The sequence below is a fragment of the Nannospalax galili genome, unplaced genomic scaffold, assembly GCF_000622305.1.
Source record: "Nannospalax galili isolate Female #2095 unplaced genomic scaffold, S.galili_v1.0 scaffold368, whole genome shotgun sequence".
NCBI lineage: Eukaryota > Metazoa > Chordata > Mammalia > Rodentia > Spalacidae > Nannospalax > Nannospalax galili.
In genome coordinates, this window is record NW_008359963.1 from 3,651,844 (window position 1) to 3,670,529 (window position 18,686).

At 44.7% G+C, this 18,686-nt stretch overlaps 1 non-coding gene across 1 annotated transcript; it reads left to right on the plus strand.

Moving 5' to 3' along the window:
• Window positions 1-11,078: 11,078 nt before the first annotated feature.
• Window positions 11,079-11,150, plus strand: Trnae-cuc. Its single transcript has one exon. It is a non-coding gene; the product is annotated as a tRNA-Glu (tRNA).
• Window positions 11,151-18,686: the final 7,536 nt, after the last annotated feature.

An 18,686-nucleotide genomic window follows, 5' to 3' on the forward strand; every position in this document is an offset into this window, starting at 1 on the left:
GGGGGGGGGGGGGGGGGGGGGCGCACAGTATGGAATCTCAAAGCTTTGTTCTGTCAAAGGAAAAAAACAGAACAAAGCAGTATCAATGTTTCAGACATTGCTGTTTGACAGAATCCTCCATTCCTCCCCAGGAGCACAGTGAGTCCCACCCACAACTCAAGTTGGCTCTTGTGCACAGACCAGGGACACTCCTTAACATATCCTTGATCCTCAGGTAAATAAAGATTAATTGTGTTTAAACGTGCTGTTCCTTCAGGTTCTAGTTCTTTCCTGAAAGAGCACTAAGGATTGGAAAGTGACAATCTGAGTAAAACTATATGTTCTAAAGCCGGGATAACCCCATTCCTTTTCTGAATCAAATGATTAACAGTCAACTGGTACAGAAAGTCAGAAGCATGGCTGAGTATTCAGAAACCAAATACAGCCATGACCCAGCCTGCTGTCTTATGCACGGTGAAGCACTTACATCCACCCTGATTGTTTAAAGGGGAGATTGAGAAGATGCCAGAATGAGTGTACCAGCTGTTAAACTCAGGGCAGACATTCTGTGACTACAAAGATTCGTGTGCATTTGTGTTTAAATTTACTTCTGTATGTATCTAGATAATATGTCTGGCTTTACAAGTGAGTTCACATGGAGAGGCTGACATGTGGAAGGACAGCCAGGCTACTTGGTCTGGGTGCTCATCTTCCCAGGAGTGCTCTCTGAGGTGAGCATGCATCCCAAGCAGTACTTCTGGGTCTGAGCATGAGGAATGAACTAGAAGAATCAAAATGTGAGGGACATTCTGGGTGCTGGGAAGATGGCTGTCAGTGAAGTAATTATCTTGCAAGCATGAGGACCCCAGTTTGGTCCCTAGTATCCATGTACAAATAAGCCAGGTGCAGTGGCATGTGTTTGTATTTCCAGAACTGGGGAGGAGAAGACAGGAGGCTTGCTGGGTGGCCAGGCAACCTAGCTGAACTGGTGAGTTTTGTGCTAGTGAGAGACCCTGTCTAAAAAAAAAAAAAAGATAAACAGGGGACACAGCATTTTGAATACTCAACTCCAGCTTGCCAAAGCTCCTTTGCAAATGAGGGCTTGACTTCCACCTTTTCTGGCCAATTTAATCCAAACAGCTCCACTCATTTTTGCTTAATGATTTGGCTTGCAGAATGCCAACTGTAGAGTTTGAATGGCTTTTCCAAGCTCAGGCCTTTTGCCATGGGGGAAGGTTGGCAAAGCCTACATAGGTTAATTTGAGTGATTTGTGCATATGAGCTTTTAGAGTAACCATTAGTACCTGTCAGAGGACGTGGGGGGGGGCGGGGCTGGTGCTTGTCAAGGTCCTGTGGCTCCATGCCTGATCTGGACTGCTGTCTGGTAGAAGCCACTGTACTCTCAAGCCATGGTAGCGATCACAGCAATCCTGCCCCATCTGCAAGGAGGCTTCTATTCAGCTTAGGACACTCCACATCCAAGGGAAAATCAAGCCCATTACCTCCCAGGCCCAAGTGCTCAGGAGAGGACTCCCCAACTATTTCTGAGCTGTCAGTATTAAATAAAACATTTCCCCTTCAGACTGTTTCTACTTCTCCTCTTCCATACCTATGTGACCACTTTTTTTATTTGTTTGTTTGCTTGCTTGCTTTGGATTTTTGGTCTTTGTTGTTGTTTGAGACAGGGTCTCCCTGTAGCCTCAGCTGGCCTGAAGCTCACTATGTAGACTAGGCTGGTCTTGCTCTCACAGAGATCCTCCTGCCTCTGCCTCCTGGGTGCTGGGATTAAAGGTTTTGTGACACCATGTTTGGCTCATGACCAATTATTTTAAAATTAAGTTGCTTCTGTTTAAAATATTTAGAGTGGTTTCTGATTCCTTGATTGGACGTAGCTCTTACAAGCACCTAGAAAGCTAGCTCCCTAGCCTCAGCCTTTGCATTGCCATTTATCCAACTCCTTAAAAAAACGATTTATTTATTGTGTGTGTGTGTGTGTGTGTGTGTGTGTGTGCGCGCACATTTGAGTGTATGTATGTATGTGTGTCGTGTGCATGAAAATGCCTCCCGAAGCAGAAGAGGGGACCGGATCCCCTGGAACTGGAGTTAGAGGTGGTTACCACCATTTCCTTTCCCTTTTGAATAACTCTGTGCAGTATGTGCTTGGTAGCTCTGATCCAGTCCAGGAACTATGTTACCAGTTACAGCACGTAGAATGAAGAAACACTTGGTATTATCTACCACAAGCTTATTTTTTCATCCCAGATTGGATCATTAATTCATCATTTATTTATTCATTCATTCAGCACATTTTAGAGAATATCCTTTTCTGCAGAAAACATTTCTAGAGTCCCAATTAAGGAAAAGCAGGATGTGGGCCAGGAGAAAGCACAGATGCCCCCTTGGGGTCTACTCTCTGTATTTCCTACTTTAACTGCTTGGACAAGTGTGAAGTTTGGAGGAACTGGGGTTGGGAAGACACCAAGCAGAGTTCTCCCCATCAGGGCTCCCAGACCCTCTGCTACCAGGAGCCAATCACTGTGGCCAGAGGATTGGTAAGGATGAACCATAGTATGGGGCTCTGACAAAATATCATTCTACATTATCTGCTGCCAAGTGGTTTTCTTTGCTACCAAACCCAACAAAATCCTCTCAAGTCAGTAAGTGTAACTACCCCAAGCCTAAGAGTAAACAGGGATAGAGGGAAAGTCAATTATAGTATATGACCAAAAGATTTTAGAAATATCTGCTTTAGGAAATGAAGGAGGCAGGAAAAATCACAAGCACTTCTCCCACAGACAGAATCCTCAACCTAACTTGTTGCAGCCACTTAGTGGTACCCAGGATGAAGGCAGAAGCATCCCAGGTTCACACCTGTGGTACCAGTGTGGGCTGGTGGGAACACAGTGGTACCATATGTGTGATGCTCCTATGTCTGTGGGGGAGGCAGAAAAAGGTAATTAGCAGAGGTGGGAGGGGAAGATGAGCACTCACTGTGGGTCCCATAATTTCTGCCTCTCCCCCAGGGTCCATCCCTGGCCCCTCACTTTGTAGGCTGGCTCATGCCCATCTGAAATGGTCATCTTCCTTCCTTTCCATGATGTGGCACCCATTGTCAATGGCAGATTGTATCCAGATCTTTCGGTGCTCCCCATCTCCCTGGTCTAACTAATATTTAGCTGAAGCTTAGAGTCAGCTCAAAAGAGCATTTTGGCAATGGGGAAAGAGAAGGAACCCCGATGAGTGACTGTCTTGGTGTGAAATCCATTTTTCTGCAATGTGTGGAGCTTTGGAGCTCCTCTCAGGTTGACATTTCTCAGTGGACCAGGGTAATGGTCAGTGAGGGAATTGATGATGACACTGTGTTTCTGAAGCCCTTTCACCCGATGGCTGGGGAGGTGATTTATCATGTTGATTTCTTTCATTTGGCAGCTGATGGTGGAGCCTACATTGGCACTGCTCACTGTGGTGCTGGTCCGGATACTTCTGTCTTGCTTACTTTTGCCCCTGGCTCCTCTTCCTGTCCCTGAAGCTGTGGTCTGCAACTGTGCAACCACGATGGACAGGGCAGTCTGCAGCTGGGCAGTGGCCAGATGACATCACACAGCTCCATTTCATCATTTCTCTACAGGAAACTGGGGCAAGAGTATTGAGGCAGAAAGTCCATGTGTGGCCCAGTTCTAAGCTATGATCCTTAAAGCAGGAAGTGTATCTCATAGGCACAGAGACCCAATCATGAGCTAGTCGCTTAACCAGACCTCAATACGGGACTAGTCACTCAACCAAACCTCAGTGTGGGTCTAGTCACTCAACTTGACCTTAATAGGGCACTAGTCATTCAACTAGACCCTCACATAAAACAAGCCCAGCAGGTCTCTTGCACACACCTTCGGTCCTTCATCTATAAAATGGATTCATCATTCTCACCAGGGGCATTTATTCTTCTAGCTACAGAATGATCTGTAAAGGATTAAAAGTAAGAACGTGTTCAAAGAGCATCACAGAAGAGGGGTGGACAGACTGTAAGAGCTGGAAGAGGGGGTGGAGTATTGTGGAACACAGTCTTCTGAGTATGGTATGGCTGTTTCAACTCTTGAATGCCTAGCAACTGTGAATGCCTGCCCAAGATTAGGACCATAAACATCCTGTCATGGAAGAAGAGCTCATGAGGCCACACCCCTCTCAGAGGATTTATACGTAGTTAAAAATTCTTGCTGGGGAGGGAAAGACCTTTGTTTCAGTGGTATAGCCACTGGTAATTTCCCATGCTCCTGCAAATAACCCTAATAAAACTCATTGGGTTACCAAACAACAACAGATATGAAAGTATGAAGTAGACTAGCTGGGAATGGGAAGTGGATCAGCGGTTTGGGAGGAACAAGGGGGTAATGGAGGTGAATACGGTTAAAATGCACTATATATGTGTGAAAATGTCACAAGAAAACCCATTCTATGCATAATTAATAAATACTAATAAAAAACTTTTTAAAATAGGAGCAAGCCTGATCTTTAGTGTTGCTTGGGTCCTGGGAACTTCACTGTTATATGAATCTTTGAATTGTAAATTTGGATTTTGCAGTTAAGATCCTGCTAATGAGGACTTTTTAGGAGCTTACATGAAAGAATGGCCTTTGTACTCACAGGAAAGCTGAGTATAAAGATGGGAGAGAATTATCAACCACTAGCCCAGCCGTTATTAGCATAGGGAGGGGTTGTGCATTCTTCTCCTGGGGTGTAACATGTTTGATGAAGCACTGCTTCAGGGAAAGTAGAGAAGCTGATGTATTAGTTATCTACTGCTGTGTAACAAGTATTTCCAAGCTTTGAAGTATAAACTATTTTCTCTCTCAGATTTCTGTGAATAAAGAATTTAAGAACAGCTTGGCTGGCAGTTCTAGCTGGAGGCCTCTCAAGAGGTCATAAGAGGACATTCACTAGGCTTGTCTGGACCTAGGGAACTGTGTCCGAGGGCCTCCCTCCTGTGGCATGGGGACCTCCAGTTCTTTTCTACCTAGGCCTTCTGAGGCTTCCTGAGTGTCCCTGAGACAAGTGGGTTGGGTTTGGTTTTCCAGAGCAATCAGTCCAAGAGTGCTAAACAGAAGCTCCAATGCCTTCTAGGATGCTGCCTCAGGAACTACATGCCATTGTACCAGTTATATTGTGGTCACATAGGTCACTCCTGAGTGGATCTGAAAGTAACCAACCTGTTCAAGGGTGTGTCCACGAGGACTCAGCACCTTCTTGGAAGCTACCTCAGAGGGGAAGGTGCTATTTTGAAAATCTGGGATAACTAGCTTTGAGGATTTGGAGTGGCAGAAGGAAGATCAGAAAATGACAGACGTGTTAGGATATGACTTTGGGGACCAGAATCCCCTCAATGGCCTATTTAGTCAAATTCAAGCACAGAGAGTGAACCTGTACATCCTAGACTCATCCCAAGGGAGGCTGCAAAAGAGGTGGTATGACAGGCTATGGTGCTGGGGCATCCCTATAGGTTAACTAGGGGGTATGTATGAGGCAGACAGGATCCATGTGCTCATCCTTGAGCTTGGCTTCTCTGAGAAGACTTGCAGGCCTTGGCTCGATGGTAAGACCACCAGGCAGAGCTGAGGTTTCCTTTCTCAAGATTGGTGTTGAAAGTAGCACAGGCATCTGTGCAGGGGGATTGAAGGGGCTGGAGAGTTACCATAGCTCTAGCTACATCTGTGCTATGGCTGGGTGATGGGCTCTTTCTGACATATTCCAGAGGCACAGGAATGCCTGGGACTCGTTTTCAGCCACGTGAACATAGACCATGCCCTGGGAAAACTTCAAGGGAAGGTCATAAACTCAACTAGAAGCCCAGTGTGCCTTCCTATCTGTGTCTACCATCAACACATAGAACCAATCTCAAAATTTTCTGGCTTAGTTTTCCATCAAACTCAGCTTTCCAAAGCCCTTTCAGTAGGATTTATCTCCTTTGATCATCTGACTAGAAGCCAAGGGAAAAGATGAGTTAATATAATTCACCTCATTGAACAAATGAGGAAACTGAGCAACAAGAGGAAAGAATTCCTATCTGGAATCACTTGTCTGAGCCCAGAACTCTGCCCATGGTCCATGCATCCCTGACCTTGAAGTCAGCAAAGCGTGTCCACGGAAGTACTGTGAGTGGTCCTGGGAAGCATCAACCAGACCAGGGACTCTCTACCAATGACTCTTGCAGGTAGTTATAATGACTTCCCACTCTAGACCTGCACATTTTTAATAGAATATCTTTTCTTTACTCTTTGACAATGTCATACATGTAAATAATTTAGCTTGATGATATGTACCCCTAGTTGCCCCTCCTACTCCCTGAGGAACCACCAACTCCTCCCTCTCACTCCACCCAAGAGCCCCCAACATGCCCCCCTTCATGTCCTCTCCTTTTGTTTGTTAATAACCCACTGAGTCCATTAGTGCTGCCTGCTGGAATGTTGACTGAGGTTGCTGACTTGAGCTTGTACGGGGACCATAGGAGCAGTGGGTTCATGACTGCAGTGACCGTGTCAGGTCCTAAAGGCAGCCTTTCTCGGCACTCTTCCCCATTCTTCTGCTCTTATGTTCTGTCTGCCCCTCTTCTGAAATGTTTCCTGAGCCCCACGTATGTGGAGGGGGGGATGTTGAGCACTCAATAGACACATTCTCAGCCCTGTAACCAGTTATGAGTCTCTGCATGAACTGCTGCCCACTGCAGAGGAAAGTGTCTCTTGCCAGGGTTGAGAGCAGCATTAATCTACAGACCTCCAATTTTTATGATTTGAAAAAATAAATTAAAAGCAGCTTGCCATCCTATATATCCCCTCAGCCCATTTTATACACAAGCTCACTCTGCTCCCAGTGCTGAGTGCACAGTATGCCTTTAGAGGGCTCATTTTTTGTCTCTTGAATGAGTTGTTCAAATGAATTGTCTATCATCTGCCCTTGACCTGACATTCCCAGCAGCCACTAATGCAAGATGGGAGATCTATGGAATACTAGATGTATATTATCCAAGGTCCTTTTCAGTCTAATTCCTGAGCAAGACAGGTCCTGACCCTAGTGAGGTTCTCTGGTTAGAGCTCTGTGCAGGCAGACATATTACCAGAAGTGTGTGTACTACTACACCCCTATAGAGTACCCCCTTCATGCTTTCTGGGCCCTGTGATTTTGGTGTGGACAGGGAAGGTGAATGTTGTAACTAGGATGTCTTCTCTACCATTCAGGGAGGACTAGAGAAAGCTCTCATGTCTCCTTTCCATACAAAGATACTGGGATTGTGGCATCCTCCTGACTCAGTTACCTGTGAAAATCATCTCATGAGGGGGATGGGGAAAGAGCTAACCTTCCCAGAATGCCTACTGTGCTTTAACAAGAAAGCAGTTGCTCCTTTCAAAAATACTTTTGTTGGGGTGGACTCTCATCATGGCAACAAGTAAGGTTGCAAGGACCTTGTCCAAGGGCAAAGTCACCTTCATGGGCCTTTTGCTCCCACTGCCTGAGCTCAAGTTTGAACATAAGCTTTGAAGACCCTTGGCTCACATTTTCTCTTTACCGTGGGATCACTCTAGAAAGACATCTAGTCTTCAGATGAGAGTTTCCTCTTTGTATAAATGAAGTGGTGAATGTTCTAGAAAGAAAACTTGGTCTACCAGGTTTCCCTAAATGCTCAAGGCAGGAAAAGGGTGGGTGCCATGGTGGTGTTGACCACCTAGTACAAAAGCCTAGTGTTCCCTTAGGGTAGCAGCACCTTAGGGTGGCCTGGCACTTCTCAGAGTGTGGTCTGAGAACCAGTTTCCTATGGTATGGATGAATTTCTAAAACAGTACGGAAACGTTTGTCTGGCTTCAGCTTGACTTAATAATTTGCTTGTATAACCCGTGTCTCCTCTTGGTGGCCTAAAATGCCCAGATTTAAGCACTTTATGAACGTTCTCTACATTTAGTCTGGTCTGTTGGGAAGAACTGTTTCACTAAGATAGCTGGGGCCCTCGCTGCACACACAGCGCTCCTCCTGCAGGGCAGGGGTAGTATCAACAAGTGCAGCTAGTAAACCACAGCCACCAGCCAGGCTAGGGCAGGAAGCAGGTAGATCCCCTCCTCCCACAGGTTTGTTCTCGCCTCCCTTCTTGGGCTGTGAGACTATGTGCTCCTTTCTGTCCCTGGGGATCAAATTGGGTAAAGCAAGAAATGCGTGGGACTGGCATTCAGCCCCACAGGGCTTGCATCACCTCCTGAAAGGTGGAAGGAACCACAATTTCTTGCTCTTTCTCTTTCCCCGTGTTTTCCCTTTCTTTTATGATCAAGTCTTCCCATGCCGCTCTTTCCCAAGGGGACTATTAGGCTGGCCTATTCTAAGGTCCACTCCTAAACAGAACATGCAACATACTCCAGTTTGGAGCAGTCAGGAAGGAAGCAGAGTTGGTCGTGCTGGTTTCCATTGACCACAGCATCAAATTTCAAGTTTTTCTCTTGTGCTCCTGTTCACACCTCATATGTATTCTGCCTCACTCCACAAGCACATGGCAGCTGCTAGGCACCTCAAAAATGCTCAGAAATGGGCCTGGAGAGATGGTTCAGTGGTTAAGAGCGCTGGCTGCTCTTGCAAAGTACTGGATTCAGTTCCCAGCACCTACAAGGTGGCTAACACCCAGTTCCAGAAGATCCCACACCTTCTTCTGGTCGCTGTGGGCATGTGTATTCTGCCTCACTCCAGAAGCACATGGCAGCTGCTGGGCACCTCAAAATTGCTCAGAAATGGGCCTGGAGAGATGGTTCAGTGGTTAAGAGCGCTGGCTGCTCTTGCAAAGTACTGGATTCAGTTCCCAGCACCTACAAGGTGGCTAACACCCAGTTCCAGAAGATCCCACACCTTCTTCTGGTCGCTGTGGGCATTTGTGTGCACATAGTACACATATAGGCACGATACTCATGCACCAAAAAATGCTGAAAAATAAGGAATGGCTTATTATTAAACACTTGTATTCTTTTTTTTCATTTTCCTATTGCAAATCATGAGCAAGATGATTCTTTTACTCTCAAGTTATCTGTTGCTTGAAAAAATACAAGTTCTGGGCTTGGTGGCACATGCCTTTAATCCCAGCACTCGGGAGGCAGATCTATGTGAGATACAGGCCAGCCTGGTCTACATAGTGAGTCCCAGGCCAACTGGGGCTAGAGGGGAGACCCTTTCTCAAAAAAAGAAATTTAGAAAGATGAAGAAAAAGCAGTTTCAAGAGGGTCCCAGTGAATGTCACAGGGGCTGCTGGAGAGAGGACCTCTGTGCCATGCTCCTCCCTGAGTTCAGAGTGCAGAGTCCATTAGCTCAGCAGGTACTGACAATTTCAAGGCTGACCAAACAACAGTGATACGTCAAGAGCAATCATCTCATGGAGATTCTGCACAGCATTTTGAAATGGGAATGACCTCACACTCACCTCATTTGGCCGTGAAGTCAATCTGGTGAATATTTTGCATTTTGCAGATGTGGCTTTGTGATCTCCAGGGATCTGCCAGCATTTGCAAGGGCTATGGATGAAGAGCTTGGCCTGGAGCCAGGTGCGGCCATGCATGCCTTTAAATCCCAGTACTGCGGAGGTAGAGGCAGCTGGATCTCTGTGAGTTCAAGGTCAGCATAGTTTACATAGTGAGTTCTAGGCCAGCCAGGGCTACATGGTGAGACCCTGCCTCAGACAAACAAAAAAGAGCTTGTCCAGGGAACAGAGATTCTTCCTTCTTTCCAAGATTGCAACCCTCAGCTTTCCTCTAGCTGGAAGCCACCATCAGTCACTGTGTTGAAAGGTCAAAACTCACTCTGTTGAAAGTTTATGGTCACATAAAAATTTATAAATGAATATTTATAGCAACTTTGATCATAATAGCTGAAAACTGGAAAATAATCGAAATGTCCGTGAACCCGTGAATGGATTATCAAAATGTGGTATATTTATGCAATGGAATATTATTAGGTTGTCAACAGGAATAAAACACTGATATACGCCATGGCATTGATCTTAACTTTGAAAATCATATGCTAAAGGAAAGGAGGCAGAACAAAAGGTCACAGTGTGTATATACCCACTTCCATGACCCCAAACAGGCAGATTTATAGAGGCAAAACAGATTAATGGTTCCTCAGATCAGGGGTGGTGTGGAGGAACTGGAAGTTGCTGACTAATAGGTGCATATTTCTTTTAGGGAAAATGACAGTGCCTTAAAATTGATTGCAAAATGATGGTTGTACAAGTCAATGAGCATTCGAAAACAGAACTGTGTGCTTCAAAAGGCTGAAGCAGGGGTTGGAGAGATGGCTCAGTGGTTAAGAGCACTGGCTGTTTTTGCAGAGGACTGGGGTTTGGTTCCCAGCACCAACATAGTGGCTAACAGCCATCCATAATTCCAGTTCCAGGGGATCTACCACCCTCTTCAGGCATCCACAGGCATTGTACGGCATGAGCACACTTACATACTTAGATGCAGGAAAAATATTCATAAAATAAAAATAAATCAAAAGAATCTTTTTTAAAGGCTGAAGCATATGATGTGTAAACTATATCTCAACAAAACTGCTATTAAAAGAATACTGGGTGCGGTGGCTCACACCTTTAAGCCCAGCCCTCGGAAGCTGAGGCAGGCAGATCTCTGTGAGATCGAGGCCAGTCTGATCTATGTAATGAGTTCCAGATTTTAAGTTCTTGTTAGAATCTCCTCTGGCCATGGCTTCCCCCAGACCCCAAAGCTGGTCATTTCCAGTACTGGCTACTCTGACCTCGTCTTAGGCTGAGGTATTCGTCCCTTCAACTCTGCCTGTTCGGTTTCTAGGGCAAAACATTATCTCAGCATTCTCAAATGCAGTTAGATGCTGAGTTCTCTGCTTTTTGGCTGTCAGTGTGTCTTTGGATTCTCTGAAGATCTTGCCCAACCCTAGATTCAGATTCAGTGGGTGTGGGACCCAACCTCTATACTTTGGAGCCCCTGGAACTGGTTAATTCTGTGTTTATACTTGGCATCTGATGGCTTGGGTAAATGAAGATGCAGCCTTGGCCTCTTCAGTGACCAGTCTGAGCAATCTAACCAAATATAAGGATTTTTAAAAACTGACGCTCCCTAGTGGTCTAGTGGTTAGGATTCAGTGCTCTCACTGCTGTGGCCCAGGTTCAATTCCTGATTAGGGAAGCCTCTCTTCTGCCAGGCATAGTGGTGCATGCCTTTAATCCCAGCACTTGGGAGGCTGAGGCAGTCGATCTCTGTGAGTTCAAGACGAGCTTGGTCTACATAGTGAGTTCCAGGCCAACTGGAGGTTACAGGAAGACCCTGTCTCAAAAAGACCAAAAAAAAAAAAATGTGCATGCATATGTGTCTAAGCATGGGTTTATACAGGTGAGTATGGGTACTTACAGAAACCAGAGGCACCAGATCCCCTGGAGCTGAAGTTTCAGATGATTGTGTTGTAAGTCACCTGACCTGAGTGCTGGAAAACAAACTCAGGTCCTCTCAAGAGCAGCAAGTGTTTTGAACCACTGAGCCATCTCTCCGGCCCCAAATATGAAGACTTATTAAAGCATTTCCAGTCAAGTGTTTTTTCCAACTCTTCATTATTTTTTGGTGCTGGTAATAGAAAATTATTAACTACTATCACACCCAGTTTAGTGAAGTCTACTGATGCAGTCATCTGTGTGGAAAGCACCTAGTGGCTCTAGTACCTTTTCTTTAAGTGAATCAGCCATTTGTTTCAGCATCATTGGGAAAGCCCTGAGCTCTGCTAAGTCTACGCTTCCTTGATCATACTTGTGCATTCAAAAGGAACAGAGTCTTTTCTCTTCAAAGCATCATATATCTCGTGGAAATTTTTCAGAAGATGTACCTCATGAGATGGACACAAAGAGTCAAGCTGTGGTCCAGTTGGGTATCAACAAGCTGCGGTCCAGTTGGGTACATGCAACTCGAGTTTTATTTAGCTAGCTTAGCGTGAATGTCTGTGGCACACAAAATTCTGTGCCTATATCTCAGAGAGATCTGAAAATGAACAAAGTACCTACATTGTCTGTAGAGAGCCAGTGTTGGCATAAGCATAAAGCAAGAAATAAAAGGGAAAGAGAAATATTGCAAGCAGAGAGGCTCTGGAGCTGCCCTGTCAGATGGGTCTACATTCTGCCGTGTGTGTGTGTATGAGGGGCATGTGCACATGTGTGCACTGGTATAGCGACCAGAGATACATGTCCAATACCTTTCTCGGTCACTCTCCACGTCACTAAGCCTGGAGCTCACTGATTGGTTACACTACTGGCCAGCAAGCCCTGGTGATCTGTCTGCCATTAATGGAGTTAGATGCACACTTGTCTTTTATGTTGGTGCTGGAATCAAACCAAGGTTCTCAGGGCTACAAGCTCTTTACTCATTGAGCCGCCTGCCCAGTCCCTTCTCTAAAGCTCTTGCTGATATTCTGCAGAGCTCTGGAACCCTGGTCACAACTCCTTAACTCAGCCCTGTGCTTATAGAGACTTGCTGAAGGAACACAAGGGAAGCAGAGAGCATTAAGCTCATGCAGCAGTTTCTGAACACACCTTTTGGCTGGCAAACCTTGCTTGTCAACTGGCCATTGCACAGTGCTGCTTTAGAGACCTGCTCCACAACCTAGGAGAATGCTGGGCATCCCTAAAGACGGCACCTCATGCTTGTGATCAGGGGGAAGTGCAAGCCTGAGTCCTCTGAATTCAATAGGACTCAATTTTGTTCCCAAATGAAGCTACTGAGTACCTTTTGTAATTCCTACCTATAGCTTGCAGGATTTATACTTGGGGTGTGTATTCTTAACTTTTCATGTTGCTGTCACCAACACCTGACAGGAAGCAGCTTAAGAAAGGACGGGTTGGTTTTGGCTCACAGTTCCAGGGGATACAGCCCATCATGGCAGGGAAAGCATTGCGGCAGAAGCTGGAGGCCAGCTTGTCACATTGCATCTGCAGTCAGGCAGCAGAGGGCAGATAGGAAGTAGGGCTGTGCTATAAAACCTCAAGGTCTTAATCCCTAGTGACTCATTTCCTCCAGCAAGGGCTCCATCTCAGAAAGGTGCCACAACATTTCCAGATAATGCCATGAACTTGGAACCAAGTGTTCAAACACATGAACCTATGGGGCCATTGGCATTCCAACCACAGCAGTGTACCATACCTGCCTTCTACAGGAAAGAGCCTGAAGTTCAGGGTTCTTTTTCTTCCCTGAGGTGTTGAATCTCATCCCTATGTCCCTTTAACTGGAAGACTCAGTGAATGGAAACTTCATACTAAATCAGTTGAATTAGCCATCCTTCTCTTGAGCTTCATCCGTCTTTGGCAGAGGAGTCTGAATCTGGGGCCTACCCCTCCACCCTTCTCAGGGGAGCAGCAGTAACTTTACCCCAGCTTCCAAGCTTTTCAAATGAATCTGGTCCATATTTCCTGATCCCCCTGATTCCCACGTAAATGATGAGGCAGACAGGGCCAAATTACTGATAGGAAAAATTTTAAATAAGATGATAAAGTAAAAACTGAGACAGCAGAATCATCACTGATAAGGATTAGTGAACATTTTTATAAACAGGCTTAAAGAAACATAATTAATTCCATCCCAGAATCGCTAGATAGAGTCTTACCTCCAGGAAGCAAGTAAGTATGACATTATACAATATGCTTATATAGGTGAGAAGCAAATTATTTCCAAGGCTCATTTGATGGATCCAGACTATAAATCCACCATCAGGATGATGAAATATTAATAATTATTTCTGTGGTGTCTGATATATGCAAAGTGACTTACGGTTATTTATTAGGTCATGATTCTCCACTGAGCAGTACTTTCCTGGAATAAAGGTGAGCAGGGAATGAAGAATGGGCTGTGAGAAAGCTCTGGAAAGTCCCACCATTTTCCTGGTTACCTTTAACTGTCAACTTTGCACAATCTAGAGGAGAGGAAAGCCTCAATTGAGGAATTATTGAGTCCATGCTGGCCTGTGGGCACATCTGTATGGGATTGTCTTGACTTTTAACTGATGTAGGAGGGCCCATCCCATTGCACTGTGGGCAGCACCTTCCCTGGGCAAGTGGTCCTGGGCCATGAAAGGAAACTAGCTAAGCACAAGCCTGTGCAAGCTGCCAGGCAGCGTTTCTCCATAGTTTCTGCTGTACTTCCTTGGCTATGAGTGAGTGTCTTGGTCAGAGCTGATGCTGTGTGGAAAAACAAGTGGGCTTAGCTTCAAGTTCCTACTCTAGGTCCTGCTCTGACGCCCCTCAGTGATGGGCTGTATTATAAGCTGAAATAAACTCTTCCTTCCCTGTAGTTGTTTTTGGTCATGATGTTTGTTATAGCAATAGAATGGACTAGAACAGCCATCTTATGGCTGCTTCTCTGGGAGAACCCAGCTCCTCTCTCTGCAGAAGCAGACCATGGGTCAAGCCATTTCACTCTTGGTGTTTGGGTCAAGTAGCCCTGGGAGAGAAGGACCAAGCCTTACACATTTGTCCACACACCCTTAGGAAAGGTTGGACATGGTGATACACCTGTATGAGAGGTCAGGCAGAGCCAGAAACCTGAGGGAGAGGACAGACAGGGCCATGTATCCTTGGGAGATATCATGTGAGTCCTGAGTATGTATATAGAGAGTGAACCCTAATGTGAGCCATAGACTTCACAGTAACATATTATCATTAGTTCGTTAACTGTAATAAACATGCCACATCAATACGAGATGCTGATAATAGGGGAAACAGAGTGAGGGAGTATGACAGAGTAATGGGAACTCCTGTACCAAATGCTCAGCTTTCTATAATCCTAAAAGTACACTAAAAATAAAGTTTATCAATTGAAAAGACATTATATACTAGGGAAAACAGTAAGAAATTCTGATTATTGCATTTTACATCACGAACTGGTTCCAGAGGAAGAGAGTGCATGATGGTGGGGAAGGCAACAGGCAGGGCTAGGCCTGGCAGCCAGAAGAGGAAGTTAGCTGATCATATTTTCATCCACACACAAGAAGAAAGTGGGTCAAGGCTAGGAACCCTCAGGGCCCACCCCCAGTGATGTACTTCTTCCAGCAAGGCTCCGCCTCCCAGAAGTTCCATAATCTCCACAAATAGCACCACCAACTGGGGACCGAGTGTTCAAATACATGTGCCTGTAAGAGACATTTCACGTTCAAATGACGACACTTTGCCCTCTGTCACCTGCAGGCTTACAGCCAGCTCATGGTGTGAAATGTAATCTGTGGTGGGGGAATTTGCGTGGCAGTGTCTCCACACTTTAACAGATCAGCAAGACCCCTTCTGTGGGGACTAGAAGCAAGGCTGGGCTATGACCCTTAAGGCCTGACCCTCGTGGCTTGTCATCCAGCTAAGGTCTACATGACAGAATCTCTACGACCTCCCCAAACAAGCAGCACCAATGAGGACCAAGTGCTCAAATATATGAGCCTGTTGGGCACACTTCACATTCAGACCACAAAACACACAAGCAAAAACATACATGAACAGAACTTTAGCAGAATATTTGCTAATTGGACACCCATCCTGACATCCAAGTGAGAATACCTGTTTCACATCTACTTTAAGTTCAGAGTCTAAAACAAATGGTTCTATCTGAAGACAACAATCAAAACAAGAACAACACCACAGTTTACTCTAGAAAATTCTTCTACAGTATAATGCTAGTTTTCATCTTCATGAGCAGTTCAGAGCAAGGAAATAGGCGGATCTTGCCTCTTTGTAAGTAGATTTGATGAATACTGTCTACACACATAAACACTTCTACTAGTTAGGGAGTAATAAAATTATTATAATGCCTATTCAAATGTCAGTCATGAACTATGAAGTTCATGTACACAGAATTTAAATGAAGGTAATTGTTTGTGGACCTGTGTAGCATGCATGATCTATCCCAATGAAAAGCTTAGGTGAGATCAGATCAAAACAAAGCTCTCAGAAGAAAACTGTGGCTGTAATGGGGATTTCGATTACAGGGTCAGAAAGCGGCTGGACTTGTAGTCTAGGAGAGGAAGAGCTACTGTTGTTTATTAATTTATTTGAATATTTTAGGGCATGAGAGAAAGGCTACAAAACTAGTGATTTAGGAATGGTGGCTGTGTCTGTAATCCCTGCCATTCAGAAAGCTGAGTGGTGAGCACAGGAGTTCAAAACCAGCTTGGCCAACACAGGGAGACCCTGTCTCAACTAGTCAAGAACTCAACAACTCTAAAGAAAGAAAGAGTGTGATCATGGGTGGAAGCAACCCCATGTCTTAACCTTGTAAAGGCCCATAGAGGAAAATAAAATCCAAGAAAAGCTGACCCCAATACCAGCTCTTGATTTTCCAAAAGTAATTTTCAAGAAGTTCAAACAAGGACAACTGTGATTTTATTATCAAGAAAACTAAGGGAAATCAGCAAAGTGAGTCTTAACTTCTGAAAGTACTGTGAAAGCCTGAGGGTGACAAAGAACAAACACAAGTGTTTAGAGAAGAAAAAGCATATAAGGGTGGTTGGAGTGTGAACAGTTACCTCCATGGGACAGACTGTGGTAAGGATGCAGATGAGTCTAGAGGGAGAAGCAGCCCAGGATCCCACAGGAACACAGACTTCTGACACCAGTGCTGGTTTTTAAGAGTAACATTGTCTAGCTGGGTGTGGTAGTATATGCCCCTCAGTCCAGCGCTTGAGGGAAGGCAGAGGCACAAGGATAAGGAGTTTGAGGCCATGCTCAAGTACATAGCAAATTCAAGGCTACCCTGGGCTCCATGAGACCCTGCGTTAAGAAACTAAAGAACTCAATTGAAAGAAGAAGACTATCAAAGGGCTAGTACCCTCTGATGTAACAATGCCCCCAAGTTTGAGGGACACTATGGTTGAAGTCAGCATCATTAAAGCATAGCATAGTGATGTCAGTAGATGGAGATGAGAAGGTTCTAGAAGGCAGAGGAGAATACAGTTGGCAAATGAGGGCCAAAATGCATAGGTTGAGGCCGGGACAATGGCTTAGTGGTTAAAAGTACTTCCTGATCTTCTGAAGGACCTGAGCGTGGTTCCCAACATCCACTTTGATGGTTTCCCAACAACCACCTATAACTCCAGCTGCTGGGGATCTGACACTTTCTTCTGGACTCTGAGGACATCTGCACACACATGACACACATGGCACACACACATACACACACACAGACACACACACACACACACACACACACACAAACAAAACTACATCTTTGTTCTAAGGACCAGAACACTAGTTCTACGGTCAAAAAAGGTTCCTTCAGATTTTACAGGAGGACTTGACTGAAGCTAATACAATTTGGGAGGCTGTTACTTAGGAAAAAAGATCAAAATTGCGTATGCAATGTGAGGTTGAAAAGTGAATCTTCACCTAGAGTGAGAGATCCCAGTTCATACTTTCGGCCAAACTGTTGACTCACATGCTTCCTCAAAATACAGAAAACTAATGTGTTAACTGGACTGAAGTACACAGCTCAACTCTCAAACGCTCTCTTTGTATTGACGCCCTGTACACAGTTTAAGGAATGCTGCCATTCTCGCTGAGAACAGAGGCACAGGTGCAGGGTTTTTTCTAACATCTGAAAGTTTTTAAATATGTTTTTCTTAGAACAGCTTTAAAATTTCAAAAGAAATAGTGACAAGAATGGAGTTCTTAATATTTCCTGGTATCTGACATTATATTTATTATGAATGAAATCAAATTGATGTTATTAACGACAGTTATTAACTGAAGCCCAAATTTTATTGGAATTTCCTTAGTTTTTTCCAAATGTACTTTTTATTTTCCTGGTCAGTGGTCCATTCAAATGATCACACCACTCTCCACTGGTTTGTGTGTTTGACAGTTTTCTGAGATTCGTTTTTAAGGACTAGCTTTGAGAAATACTGGTCGGGTGTTTTGTAAGATGCCCTTCAGTGTTAGGATCTGTCTGATGCTTTTCTCTTGAGTATCTTGGGATTACTTGTAGGCATGCCCAGCCCACAATTGGAGGCTGCAACAGTCGCTATGGAGGCAGTCCAACACAAAGTCATAGATTTACTTAAAACATGATGAGTTTTTTTGGTGATTATTTGTGTGTATGTGATAGACTGCATGATTCTGAGTGTGAACTTTGTGAATGACAACACCAAGTTGCAATGTCAAAAGGTTGAACACACCTAGTAGGTTTGAGATTGGCAACTCATGGAGATAAAATGCCCTTTTTATCACATCTTATCAACAGTGAATGTCATCAACATAACTCATGGCTGCGCCTTCCAAGCTTGGTCGTCTCTGAGGTGGCATTTGTCAGGCTTCTCTGTTATGCATTCACTCTGGCTTCTCCCAGCCCTTTCCACATGCTGTACTGCCTTGAAAGAAGTGACTTTGCTCAGCCTGCGTTGGATTGGAACTCAATCCAACTTTGGAGGGTGGGATCACCTCAGAAATCATTTGGAGTTATTCAGCATGGGAGTTCTGTCTCTTCTTCCCTACTTACTTATTTATCCAATCATTCGTTATGGATAGGGGCTCAAAGGTATTTGTTTTGTACTTTGAGATAGAAAGTCATTCTAATTTACCTGTCCTGCCACTCAAATTGTACATGATTCGGCTATTTGACATTTCAATTTCTTTTATTCTATTTTAATTCTCTCTCTGTCTCTCTGTCTCTGTCTCTGTCTCTCTCTCTCTCTCTCTGTGTGTGTGTGTGTGT